This window comes from Balaenoptera ricei, chromosome 16 (genome assembly GCF_028023285.1).
Source record: "Balaenoptera ricei isolate mBalRic1 chromosome 16, mBalRic1.hap2, whole genome shotgun sequence".
NCBI lineage: Eukaryota > Metazoa > Chordata > Mammalia > Artiodactyla > Balaenopteridae > Balaenoptera > Balaenoptera ricei.
In genome coordinates, this window is record NC_082654.1 from 30,790,164 (window position 1) to 30,803,099 (window position 12,936).

At 48.7% G+C, this 12,936-nt stretch overlaps 1 protein-coding gene and 1 pseudogene across 5 annotated transcripts in view; both read right to left on the reverse strand.

The window, feature by feature from the left end:
* Window positions 1-12,936, reverse strand: part of ZFYVE27 (zinc finger FYVE-type containing 27) — a 124,019-nt gene that overhangs the window by 38,538 nt on the left and 72,545 nt on the right. The window lies entirely within an intron of this gene.
* On the reverse strand, window positions 9,304-10,721 carry LOC132350289 (voltage-dependent anion-selective channel protein 1-like; annotated as a pseudogene).

Below are 12,936 nucleotides of genomic sequence, written 5' to 3' on the forward strand. Positions count from 1 at the left end.
CTGTGGAAAACAGTTTGGCAGTTTCTCAAAAGTTAAACATAGAGTTACCATATGACCCAGCAATTCCACTCCTAGGTATGTGCTCAAAATAATTTAGAACAGTTATTCAAGCAAATACTTGTTCATGAATGTTCATAACAGTACAATCCCCAACAGCCAAAATATGGAAACAACCCAAACGTCATTAATGGACAAACTGGTCTACCAGTACAATGGAATATTATTCAGCCATAAAAGGGATTAAGTACTGATTCACTCGACAACTTTATGTTGTAATGTTAAAACATTATGTCAAGTGAAAGGAGCCAGACATAAAAGGTCACATATTGTATGATTCCTTTTATATGAAATAACTGGGACAGGCAAATCCACAGAGAGGGAGAGCAGATTCGTGGTTGCCAGGGGATGTGGAGAGGGAAGGGATGGGAAGTGATTACTGAAGACACAGGGGTGCTTCCAGGGTGATGAAAAAGCTGTGAAACTACAGAAAAGTGGCAGCTGCACAACAGTAAATGCACTAACTGCCACTGAACTGTGTGCTTTAAATTGGTTGATCGTGTTATGAATTTCTCCTCGATTAAAAAAAAAAAAAAGACCAACAAAACACTAAAAAAACTCAGTCTCACTCAGCCCTCATGCCTTCCCCGTCCCGGTCCCTACCCCTCACCGCCAGCGCAGGCTTCAAGGATCCTGAAGGAGAATCCTTCTTCCTGTCCCCACAGGCAGCACAGAGCCACAGGCTCCAAGGCCACGAAGGGGCAGAGGAGGGTCTGCGGGGAGAACAAATATCGCTGAGTGAGAGAGGGGAGAGCAGGGTCAGGGTGGCGAGGGCAGAGAAAAGAGACTTCGCAGCAACTCTGCGTCTCAGGACCGCACTTTAGAGCTGCCTCACTCTCACAGAACCTCCAGACAATCACGACATCAGTATGATTATCCCTTTCTTTAGATAAGAAAACCAAGATTCTTTGTGACTTAGGAGCTGGGCTGAACCCCCTGGAGTTCAAAGACTGGGCACTGAGGAGGCAGTTAGGGGCACCTGGAGCGGCCCCCCCAGGCAGCCCCTCACCACTGCTGCCCAGAGCGGCTCCCTCCTGCTGGCTGGTCCCCACTCCTCACTGCTGGCCCCTGCCGAAAGCAGGTAAGGAGCGTGGGGAGGGGAGAAGGATGAGGGAGGTGCAGGATGCCCTGCCTGGAGTGGGAGGTGGAGGGGCTTGTCCTACCTCTGTGCTCTCCTTCTCTTCTTCGAAGTCTAGAAGTAAACCTCTGTCTGACCTTGGCCTTCCCCGTGCCTCACCTCATGGTTAGGTCATGTTTAAGACTTGGGCTCGGGTCTAGTCTGCACGTGTCCAAACACTGACCCATGGTTTAACAGCTCTGTGATGTTGTGCTTCCACTTCCTTAAATGTTAAGTGGAGATGATATCAGTGTCAACCAAATAAGACTGATAAATTGAGGAAAAGCTCAAAAGGGATTTAGCACAGTACCTGCCTGACATCTTACTTTTCTTTTTAGCCAAGCACCTGCTGGGGTTACCAAAGCTTCTGGGGTCCGTGGAACTAAGACTCAGTCCGGGTCTGTCTCTCCTGCAGCTGAGGAAAGCCCCTTGTTACCATAGATTCCAGTAGCTTCTGTAGATTCAGGTCTAAGAAGTGCTGGTCCAGGCACCTTTTTTTTTTTTAATAAATTTATTTACTTTATTTATTTATTTTTGGCTGCGTTGGGTCTTCATTGCTGAGCATGGGCTTTCTCTAGCTGCGGTGAGCAGGGGCTACTGTTCGTTGCGGTGGGCGGGCTTCTCATTGTGGTGGCTTCTCTTGTTGCGGAGCGCAGGCTCAGTAGTTGTGGCACACGGGCTCTAGAGTGCAGGCTCAGTAGTTGTGGCACACGGGCTTAGTTGCTCCGTGGCATGTGGGATCTTCCCGGACCAGAGCTCGAACCCGTGTCCCCTGCATTGGCAGGTGGATTCTTAACCACTGAGCCACCAGGGAAGCCCTCCAGGCGCCACTGCACTGATGTTTCTGGGCCCCAGCCACTCCTGCCTGCCCTGTACTGCCCACCTCGGAGCTGCTGTGTATTTCCTTTTTTCCCTTGAGAACCAAATAGTTCCAACACAGCTGCTGGGCTCTTTATAAGGATTCAGGTAGTCCAATTTCTAATAATTAAGGTCCAGTGACACCCGTATCATGTTTTACAGCGTACAATGCATTTTCCCAGATATTACCCCACTTGGTTCTTACCAAAATCCAGTGAGGCAAGGATCACAGTTTCCTATATTATAGATGTAGATTAGATATAGATATACAAATACAGATCACCCAGGTAATATCCTTTGTTCTGAAATCTACTTTGTCTGATATTAACATAGCCATTCCAGCTTTCTTTTCACTAGTGTCAGCATGGTATATCTTTCTCCATCCTTTTCCATTGCACATATTTATGTCTTTATATTTAAAGTGTGTTTCTTGGAAACAATCAGCAAAATGAAAATGCAACCCATGGGGTAGGAGAAAGTATTGTAAACCATATATCTGATAAGATGTGAATATCCAAAATATATGATAATCTCCACATTTAATGTGATTATGGATATGGTTAGGCTTGAGTCTATCATCTTGCTTTGTTTTCTATTTGTTCCATCTATTTTTTATTCCCTTTCCACCTTCTTTTGGATTGGATATTTTTGATGATTCTATTTTATCTCCTTCACTAGCTGACTAACTCTAACCTTCTGCTATCTGAGTGGTTGCTTTATCGTTTATAGGATACATCTTGACCTTATCACAGTCTACCTTCAAGTGATATCATATCACTGCACATGGAGTACAAGAACCTTACAATAGTATATTTCCATCTCTACCCTCCTGGCCTCCTTCCCCTGCCCTGTGCCATGACATAGCAGCTCTCACAAGGAAGTAAACAGAGAATCACTGAGCTCTCTAGGGTCACTGAACTTTGTGGTCTGATGTCGAGCATCTTGAAAACCATTGTTTCATGTATTTGGTCTGTTTGTTTGTTTTTTTGTTTCAGGTGGAAGGGTAAATCCAATCCCTGTTTCTCCATCTTAAATGGAAGCAAACTCCTCAGTATATTTATGAGGACACCAGGACTCAGGGCTAAGCCCCTTGCCCAAGGCGAGGTAGCCACTAAGTGGCCAGGTGGGACTCCAACCAGATCTCTAGACACCAGGCCTGGTGTTCTCCTCCCTGCTTCATTGCTTCTGCAGGAACCACCCTGAGAAAGCAGAAAGAGTTAGCGGCACAAGACAGCAGACTTTGCCACCACTGCAAAAAAGCTGCTCACAGCATTGTCACCAGCTTTAGAAGCCAGCGTGATGATTATTTTGCAGAAAGTTACCCATTAAATAGCAACTTTCAGCATCTTTCAAGCCTCACCTTAAATGCTCCCTCTGCATCTTCAGAAGCCTCTGTGGCACGTTCTTGTGTGTTTACTGTCTGTCTGCCAAGGATGCTGGGAGCAGCTCCCCACAATATGATGCATCTGATTGAGCAGTCTGCCCCACTGCCCTTCCATAAGTATTGTCTGGTTGAATCCAATAACCTAACTGGTGGAATTACAGCAACTCTGGTATGTGCCTGCGTGCATGTGTGAATGCGTGTGTGTGTGTGTTGATTTGGAGGCAAGAAGCCAGGGGTCCCCTCTTTTTATCACACTACTTGACTTGCTTTAGGTCCAGGGACCTATTTAGCTTAAAGGTGAGGGATTGAGAGAGAAGAAACTTTCCTTAAAATCACTTGGGGCACCTAGCTTAGACAAGACTCTGGCCAGACTGCGATGGGAGAGAAGAAGCCAGAAGAGCCTTCACTCCTCCCCACCCTCTGTCCTGCGGCAGAGAGGAGCTGGGGGCTCAGCTCTTTGCCAAGCCTCCTCCCCACGCCCCCCGCCGACCCCAGAAATGCTTTGTTTAAGAAACGAGTCTGAAAGCAACAGCACTGACTTCCATTCCACCAGCTGCCTGTCACATATCCATTTCATTCGAGGCGCTGCCATCCCACAGCGGTGGGACCCGGACGAGTGGTTAACATGGCCAAGACTCAGGTTCCTCATCTATAAACTGAGCCTGAGAATATCCACCTCCCAGGGCTGATTGTTAAATAAAAACACGATGTGTCTGGCACAGACTGGGAACTGGGCTTTCTTTCCATGCTCCTCATATCCCATCTGCTTTGTTCTAAGTGTTCTTGTATTACCCTTAGAAGTCTGTGTCAAGACTGGTGGTCTGTTGCTCACAACGAAAACCCATGAAAGGAAAACCAGTAAACAGCACCCACCCTGCACGGTCTAGATCAGAGGTTCTCACACTTCACTGCACACTAGAATCCCCTGGGGAGCTTTTAAAAACCCCAAGAGCAGGCTGCACCCCAAATCAATTAAATCAGAATCTCTGAGGATGGGGACCAGACATCAGGATGTTGTAAAGCTCGCAGGGGTTTCCAGCGTACGGCCAGGGTTGAGAATGCGTGGTCTTGTCCGAGAGACAAGAATGTTCTCGATGTCCTGCTCTCTCCTCCTTTGCCTGCGATCCGAGCACATCTCAGGGGCTCCCTGAGGTGCAGTGACCAGGAGTGCAGGACAGGGACTAGGGGAAGGTGAGTGAGACCAACAATTAAGGAGGCTCTCACTCTCAGGTCCCTGCAAGAGTGGGGTGACCACCTCTCGCATTTTGTCCCCTAGGCACCGCACCCTTAGGGAGGCACCGCCCTCCACTTGCAAGATCCAGAGAACGAGGCCTCCTTACTCACTCCCTGCAGCCTAGCCCCACCCTGGCCACCCCAGCCTACACCTCCCCACCCCCCAGTTGAAGGCTCCAAAGGAAAAGTAATCCAAGGGCCCCGTCCTGCCTCCCCAACTTAGGAAAGCATCTCTCTTTGAACAAATCGCCAAATCCTCCTCCTTCCCTGCACAGGGCCATGGTTCCAGCCCCCTGGCCAGAGCCCAGCAACTGTCAGGCCACCTGGCTGAGAAGGTGAAGGGGAGACAAGGTGGCCCTTACCTGCCAGCCAGCCACTGTCCCTCTCCCTAGAGTAGGCCCCCTGCCCAGGTGACAGTTCAAAGATTCAGGGAAATGACGAGGCTTGGCAAAAGCAAGCATGACCTTTCTTCCAGGTGCAGGGGCAGGAAGGCTGGGGAAGATATTTCTCATGCCCTTAGCCTGGTGAGGGCCTCAGCTGTGCTGAGAAGGGGTAGAGGTGTTCAGACTAAGACTCCATCAGGTGGCTGGAAGGTGGAGTGCAGTCCCCAGCCGTGCCCTAGAAAACATGGTTTGTCTGGTCCCACCGCCCTATAAGCCCCAGCCTCCTCTTCCTTGTGGTTCTCAAATTTGAGCGACCTCCACAATTACCTGGAAACTTCCCTCCAGCTTCTGCTGCAGTAGGTCCACGTTTTGAACCTGCACCCTTAGGTGATTCTGATCCAGGTGTCCAAACTTTAAGCACCACTTCCATGGGTCTTGGTGCCGCCAGCTCAGCATCTGATCTCCCGCTCATCTCCCTGCCCCCCAGCACACACTGTAAATCCTCTCCCGGGAAAGGGTCTGATGAAGTCACTCACCCTGAGGAGTAGGATACAGAGAAGACTTGGAGGGGGACACGCTCTCACAGGAGATCAAGACACGTTGCCCTCCTCTGCGAAGCCTGCACTAACTCCTCCTGTCGAAATTAGATGTCTACAGGAGCCAGGCAGGGAAGTAGTGAGCGAAGAGGACCAGGCACAGTACCATAGGGAGTGGTGGGGACTTCAGCACGCTGGCGCGAGCATGCCCATCTGGGAGAGCACAGAGCAGAGCAGCCACTTCTCAGCCCACCAGCTGTAGGTATGCCAACCATGGTTGCCAGATCTTCTGATTTGTCAAAAGAAGCCAGAAATCAGATTTTTATGGACGGGTTTCCAATTTTTAAACTATAGGGGCCGAAGCAAGCACGTCTGAGGGTCAAACCTGGATGCAAGTGGGCCATCCGTTTGCAGCGTGGTCTAGACAGTGAGCTCCTTGGGTTGAGAGACCTTGTGTTCACCCCTATGCCCTTGGTGCTAGCTCGCTGCCCGGCACACCTAGGGGATTCCCAGCAAATGCTGTTACAGGAGCAAATAAGTGAAGGCAAGATGGGACAGGCAGGTGAAAAGGGACTTCCTGCCCCATCACACCTAAGGTCAGCCGTGCTAGCCAGCAGGGGTGGGGCCTGTCTGAGAGCCCCTTCCCGGCTCCCTGGCAGAGGAAGCCTGGGCTGATGTCTAACTCACTCACACCTGGTAATGGCCACTTCCAGCATCCCTGGGTGTTCCGTGAGCATCCCCTGTGGTGCAGACTTCTCTTGGGTCTCCAGTTTTACCCACTCCCCGGCTAAAGCCCCCCAGCCTCTCATGCCTCCTGCAAGGACCTGGACCCAGCTTGTCCCCAGTTTGTCTTCACTTCAGGCCACTTCTCAGAAGTCTTTGCCCAGGGCGTCCAGCCCCCAGCCCAGACCCAGCTCCTCTGAGAGCAATGGCAAGAGCGGGCAAAGCCTCACAGCTGCCCCTGGGAGAAGGAAGAGGGAGAAAAGGCCCAGCCTGGGGGTCCCTGGAAGTATCCACATGTCCTGGACACCCCCTGACACGGGAGGCATGTCTGAGGGCTCTGCCCATCTCAGCAGATGAAATCAGACTGTCAGGAGTGATGTGCCAGAAGGGAGGAGCTCTGCCCATCAGGAAGAGGGGCTGACAGGCTGCCTAAAACTGATCAGAAAAAGGAAAATAGAAGAGAAGGTATTGCAAGAACTATGTGAGATACAGGGTATACAATGCCACTACATAGGAAGTTCAAGAACAGTTACTAAGAGATGTGAGGACAAGCTGGGTTGATGAAGCAGCAGATGGGGAGCAAGGCAGGGTGGGGTACTGATGGGGAGGGGACGAGGAAGTCTTCTGAAGTGATGGAAATGTTCTGTATCTTGCTCTGGATGGTACTTACACAGGTGTATACATACAGAAAAATACATAACCTACATAGTACATTTAAAGATTTGTGGACTTTGGACTTCCCTGGTGGCACAGTGGTTAAGAATCCACCTGCCAACGCAGGGGACACGGGTCCAATTTCTGGTCCGCAAAGATCCCAAATGCCGCGAAGCAACTAAGCTCGTGCACCACAACTACTGAGCCTGCGCTCTAGAGCCCATGCATTGCAACTACTGAAGCCTGCACGCCTGGAGCCCATGCTCCACAACAAGAGAAGCCACTGCAAAATGAAAAGCCTGTGCACCGCAACAAAGACCCAACGCAGCCAAAAATATAAATAAATAAATAAAGATTTGTGGACTTTACTGTATATAAATCTTACCTCAACAATAAAAGAAAAAAGCAATGGAAGAAAAGAGGGGGAAAGCCTCTCACAGATACCCACAAATCAAGAAGCTGGAGACTGGCACCAGCTCGTTGGGACAGCTTAAAAAGAGGCAAGAAGCCCAACGAGGTGTAAGAACCTTGCTCCCAAATGAGCCATGGAACTGATTTCTAACAAAGTTAGTCAGCCAGCAGGTGGCCAATTTCAAGCGCAAATACATAATTGAAAATGTGCTCATGGAAGAAGCCCTGAAGGCAAGAAGTAACTACGGCTTTAGAGTACCACAGCCTTCTCCCTTTCAAGTCCTTTGGCTTCAGTTGTCCCAGTTCATCCTCACCGCAACCCTGTGGGTGGCTGTTAGGTCTCAGACTTAGAGTGGAACAAACAGAGGCCCAGGGAAGTTCAAGAACTTGCCCAAGGTCACATTGGCTATGCCAAGACTCAAATCTTGGCAGGAGTTACCAGGTCTGTGCCCTTGCTTCTGCACATGCCCCTCCTAGACCCTCCTGCATTTGAAAGCAATGCAGACGTGTGGATTCTCTGTCTATAACAATAGCCAATTAGAGATGGTCATTGTACCCAAACTTGATTTGGGGAATAATTGTGTGGGAGAGCTAATTAATGGTCAGCCTTTTCTTAAGAAAAATCTCTGTTCTCAAGAGTCAGCAGTCTTGAGATGTGTCGAGGTGAGAGCTATCTCTGTCTTGCTCAGGCCTGGCAAAGAGTGCAATTCTATGAGATTTGTTGAAAGAGGACATCTCTTCCCTTTGACAGATTTAATAATAAACCCCAGTGGAGGTGTTCCATTCTTTCTCCTCAGACAGGCAGGGGGTGGACCAGACAGCTTGAGCCAGTAGGTTGATGGTGACACGGCAAGTTAGAAAGACTGTGGAGGATACTGTTAGTGCTACCCTAAAGCCATCTCCCCCTTCTCCTCACCACAGACCCTGGTTTTGTTCCAGCCCCAGGAGATGAATCATGATTAGGCTAAAGCCAACACAGTAATTTCATTTGCTTTTCCTAGATTCTCACTTTCCCGGTTTCCTTTGTAGTCAGGATACCATTCTAGCCAATGAGACATAAAGACAAATCTGCTGAAAGGCTTCTTGCTTCCTGATTAAAGAGTTAGAAACTACCCCTTAATGGAAGAAACTAGCCCTTCCTCCTCCTTCCTGCCAGGAATGTGCTGTGTGAGGACATGATGGCTGGAGCTGTGGCAGCTGTCTTGCCATCAAAAGGTAATAAGCTTAAGAAAAGCAAGCACAGTGAATATGGCTGAACAGAGAGATCAACAGTGCCTGGTCCTTGCTGACATTTTTGAGCTGCTCATCGACTCTGGATCAGGCTTCATTTTTTTTTTTTTAAGGTTTCAATATTTTATTCAAGTTTTATTTTAAGTGATGTTAATTACAGCATTTGAAGGGGAGGAACTAATTCCACACAAAATGGAAGACTCTAAAATATACCCATTAAACTGCTAAAAAATAAACTGAGTGGTGAGAATACAACAGAAGTTCAATTTAGATTCTGGCTGTTGTCACCATGTGATTACAGTCACAGGGACTCTTCCCAGCTTGCAGCTGGAGCTCTTAGAAGCTATTTCATACTCTGGTGCAAGGGCAAAAAAACACAACATGAGAAAAAACACAATTAAGTCCTGAATTATTGGCTTCATCACATCCACCTTCTCCACCTCAGAATGTCACAGAAGTAACAGCTACCACTCCCTGCAGACTACTTTTGGTGTAAAAGAGGTGACGGATTGGGGTGGAAAAAGTCCCTGCCCAAAAAAGTCCCTTTCAGATGAGTTTGTATACACCATCAAACAGCCTCTCCTCCGTCAGGTTAGGAAATCAAGGTTCAATTCTCAGGAAGTCACAATTTCATTCATTTACTCAATACGAATTTACAAATTACAAAGTGCCTGCAAATTATCAACTTCCACTTGCAGCCATTTCTAGGTAAAAAAAGAAACCTGACATCTCTAGAGGGGCCAGCAAGCTCCCCCTCAAGTCTACAGCTGAAAGGACCTTTTTTGAAATTGGGTTTCTTCTGTACCTCTGAAAGGGTAACACCCTAAAGCTGAATCATCTTTAACCTGGAAGTCTAACATGATATTTAGTGATACTTGCATCCCAGACATACAACATTAAAAGGTACACTAAATTCTGAAGGTAGCTATGCTGCAAAATAGTTTAAAATTAAACGATTGTACAGTATTCATTTATGCTTGAAACTCCAGTCCTAGACCAACCTTGTGGCCACCAGCATTGACATTCTTGCCATCCAGCAGAGCTGACAGTGTCAGTTTGACACCTGGCTTTAGGGTCTGAGTATATCCTAACCCTATGAGGCTGGAGTTGTTCACTTTAGCCGAGAAGCAGGCATCAGGGTCGATCTGGTACTTGACTGCTATTCCAAAGCGAGTGTTACTGTTTCCCGCTGTCCAGGCCAGATTAACAGCAGTCTCCAACTTCTTGTTCACCTTCTGATAAATGGAGCCGCCAAACTCTGTCCCATCATTACATTAGTGTGAAGCTGGAACTCATCGGTCTTGTAGCCAACTGCAAAGTTGCTCTGGGTCACTCGAGACTTTGTGGTCTCAAAATTCATCTGGTAGGGGGCTTCCCTGGTGGCACAGTGGTTGAGAATCCGCCTGCCAATGCAGGGGACACGGGTTCGAGCCCTGGTCTGGGAGGATCCCACATGCTGCGGAGCAACTGGGCCCGTGAGCCACAATTGCTGAGCCTGCGCGTCTGGAGCCTGTGCTCCGCAACAAGAGAGGCCGCGATAGTGAGAGGCCCGCGCACCGCGATGAAGAGTGGCCCCCGCTTGCCGCAACTAGAGAAAGCCCTTGCACAGAAACGAAGACCCAATACAGCCATAAATAAATAAATAAATAAATAAATTTTAAAAAAAACTCATCTGGTAGCCAGCCAGCCAGCCCTCATAACCCAGCACCAGAGCACCCCAGATGGAAGGCCAGGCAATGTCGAAATCCACGTCACAGCCCAGGTTGATATGTTTCCGCTTGTACCCTGTCTTGATTTTAGCATTTTTTTTCCCAGTGTCTGGAGAGAAGGATGAATCGAAGGTCAGCTTCAGGCCACGTGCAAGCTAATCTTCCACAGTAATCTCCATGCCTAGTGTGTTGTCAGTGTTCCATTTCTCCGTAAACGTCAGACCATATTCGGTCCATCTGTCCTTGGTTTCCAGACTGCCCGTCACTTTGGTGGTCTCGGTGTCGGCTGAACCTGAGCTTGTAAATTCCAGTCCATTCTCAGATTTTGTTTTCAAATCAGGTTTTATTAAGCCAAACCCATAGCCCTTGGTGAAGACATCCCTGGCAGATTTGCCAAGATCAGCATACGTGGAAGGCACAGCCATCTTCTGCACCCCTCTTTGCAGGTTGCACACCTTGGCAAACACTGTTTTCTGTCCTAATGGCCGGACATCTAGGAATCATGCTCCATGCATTGTGAATCCTCCAGGAAGAAATCCAGACTTCATACTGAGATAATTCAGTGTCATAATGATTTAGCCACAGTCTGTTTAGGTCTTTTGTTACATGTAACCTATCTGACACAAAGGGCAGAGGCAGACAGACACCAGTTGCAGAATTCAAGTCACATGGATGAGACCTGATAAGAAGCAGGGGCAGGCCAGACAAAGACCTGGAGGGCAGCAAGAAGCAAAGCTCAATGGCATCACCAGGCCACGGAACAATTTCTTGGCATTTCCTGGGCTATCTGGCCTATCATCAACAGAAGCCTGAACCTGCTACACCGGCCCATGGCTTTGATGGTACTCCAGGTGTCTCTCTTCGGTGGTTACCCAAAGCTAGTGCACAAAGAACTGTTGCCTTTCACAACCACAGAGTTACAGGGGTCTGGGGTTTTGACATATTGTAACCTTGGACAGAGGAAAGAAGCTGACCTTCTCTCTTTTTAATTCAGTCGAATACTAAATAATAGCTAGACTCATTGCAACTGTAGTCCATGCATTAATTAATAGGGCAGCTATGGAAGTTCTTTGTATTCTTTCCTAATGGTTAGTTATTGTAAACTTTTTCTACTATAATGACCTGTTAAAGTCAGGAAGTAAGCTGCAAAATCCACATGAATTAAAGATCAGACATGAGGCTTCAGATACATTTCTCACTGTGGCGGACTCAAACAGTGTTCACACTCCTCTGTTGTCAGGGGTGCTCTGGGGGAGAAGTCGGAGGTTCACAGCAACCTGTGAGCCAGTTCATCAGCAGGGAGGCTTTATCCTCAGGGCAGCCAACTGGGGCAGGTCAGAAGGGATACCTCAAGATCTGCAAGACAGGGACTTCCCTGGTGGTCCAGTGGGTAAGAGTCCGTGCTCCCAATGCAGGGGGCCCGGGTTCAATCCCTGGTCAGGGAACTAGATCCCACATGCATGCCACAACCAAGACCCAGTACAGCCCAAATAAATAAATAAATAAAAATAAAATTAAGAAAAAAAATGAAAAGATCTGCAAGACAAAAGAGTCCAAATTCATGGCCAGAAAAAAGCCACGGGCCTGGAGACCAATTCAGGATCTGTGTGAAGGGGGAAATCTGGGCTCAGAGGTAGAGCCGAGCCCTGAAATCCAGAACAATGGAGAACAAAGCCATAGCACAAGCAAAAAGAAATAGAAGCATCCCTGAAGAAAGAGCTGCTTTGCCGGCAAGTTTCTTCTTCGTGCCCACCTGCGGCAGGGGAGCCCAGACCTGCAGAGGGAGGAAAGCGCTTTGGCTGGTTAAGAACTGGTGGCAGGAGTGTGACTGCAGCCAGGGTTCTGACAGTGACTCATGCCTCAGGAATAGTCATCACAATGGCTTTCACTTGGGGGCGTGCCATGGGCCACACACAGTGCTAAGTGTCTTTTCAAATCCTCACAAAACCCCATGACTGGGGCTTCCCTGGTGGCGCAGTGGTTGGGAATCCGCCTGCCAATGCAGGGGACATGGGTTCGTGCCCCAGTCCGGGAAGATCCCACATGCCGCGGAGCGGCTGGGCCCGTGAGCCAGAACTACTGAGCCTGCGCGTCTGGAGCCTGTGCTCCGCAACGGGAGAGGCCGCGACAGTGAGAGGCCCGCGCACCGCGATGAAGAGTGGCCCCCGCTCGCCACAACTAGAGAAAGCCCTTGCACAGAAACGAAGACCCAACACAGCCAAAAATAAATAAATAAATAAATAAATTTATTTAAAAAAAAAAAAACCCATGACTTAGGCCCTATTATCATCACCACTTAAGAACTGAGAAACTGAGGCCGAGAGAGGTAAAGTCACTCTTGGTCTCTAAAGTCTCCCTGTTGGTGAGCGGTAGAGGCAGGTTTCGAAGCCCAAGTTCAGACTCACCTCTGTAATCTCAAGTCTACCCACTCGCCACCTTCCTGCCTCCTTCTCCCTGAACTCTTCCCAAACCTGGCGGTTCCCACCAATCCTGTCCTTCTCTCCCACCTTGTAGTGCCTGTAACAGCCTGCTTGGTGCTGAGTTACTTATTGCTGCCATGTGGTGACCAAATGTTCCCTGAGTGTGCTCCCTGCCCCCGCAGTAGCCCTGTAAGCTCTTTAGGGACCATAACAACTAGAAA